The sequence below is a fragment of the Rousettus aegyptiacus genome, unplaced genomic scaffold (genome assembly GCF_014176215.1).
Source record: "Rousettus aegyptiacus isolate mRouAeg1 unplaced genomic scaffold, mRouAeg1.p scaffold_m13_p_1, whole genome shotgun sequence".
NCBI classification, from domain to species: Eukaryota; Metazoa; Chordata; class Mammalia; order Chiroptera; family Pteropodidae; genus Rousettus; species Rousettus aegyptiacus.
Window position 1 is genome coordinate 120,372,790 of NW_023416284.1, and position 1,011 is coordinate 120,373,800.

Below are 1,011 nucleotides of genomic sequence, written 5' to 3' on the forward strand. Positions count from 1 at the left end.
CTCCTGAATCAAGTCAATACTTTTATTGTGACATTCGGTGTTTTCCAAAATCTCTTCCTTATAACCTATTGTCCTAATAATTAGTCTTGGATACAATTAAGCCAGCCCCAAATCAATAAACATGAGAAGTACTATAGTAGTCTATGGGAGGGGGTGGATGGATTCAAATGAGAATAACATTCGATTTCCTCTTTCAAGGAATTTCCAGACAAGTAACAGACATTACATTCCCAAACGTTCAGAAATACACATTCCTAAATGATATTAATTGACAAATTTATAGTAAGTGCTACTAAAAAAGTACAAAGTATCAGATGAGCTTCAGCATAATGAAACAGATATTTGTAGAGGTTTATTTGCCAAACACTGCGCTAGTTTTTTAGAGATGCACAAAGTATTAAGACTTAGGTTTTTATTTAAGGAAATCATAATACAACTAAGCAAAAACAACTCACTATATACTGTAACATAAATAATCTATAAAAATGACTTGAAATAAATGCTGTCAGAATATAGAAATGGGGTCTACAGCCATGCCATCCTGAATAAACCTGATCCCATCTGATTTCAGAAGCTAAGCAGGGTCGGGCCTGGTTAGTACTTGGAGAGGAGACAACCTAGGAAGACTGGGTGCTGTAACCATTAAAAAAGAAAGAAAGAAAGAAAGAATATAGAAATGGGAGAGATTAATTCCGCTGTAATATGTGGAACATTTATGTGGAAATGTTTACAGAATGGGTGATAGAAAAGGCACTTACATGTGCATAAATGGTTTGTTTAGATTTGGGTACTCTTCCTTTGGTCTCTTTTGATTAGTCTTTACCTTGCCAGATGAAGGAGCAGGCTAGAAATGGACATTTTCAGAAATGGATAATAGACTGGCTGGGCTAGAACACAAAGTGTGTGAGATCAGAATGGCATTCGTGAAGGTTAATTTGAGCTGGGCATGGAATTTGGTAAATAATACTAACCTTTGCACATATTATTATTATTCCTTTTTTAAAAAAACAA

At 34.7% G+C, this 1,011-nt stretch overlaps 1 pseudogene; it reads left to right on the forward strand.

The window, feature by feature from the left end:
- The first annotated feature begins 523 nt into the window (after positions 1 to 523).
- On the forward strand, positions 524 to 642 carry LOC118606859 (annotated as a pseudogene).
- The last annotated feature ends 369 nt before the right edge of the window (positions 643 to 1,011 follow it).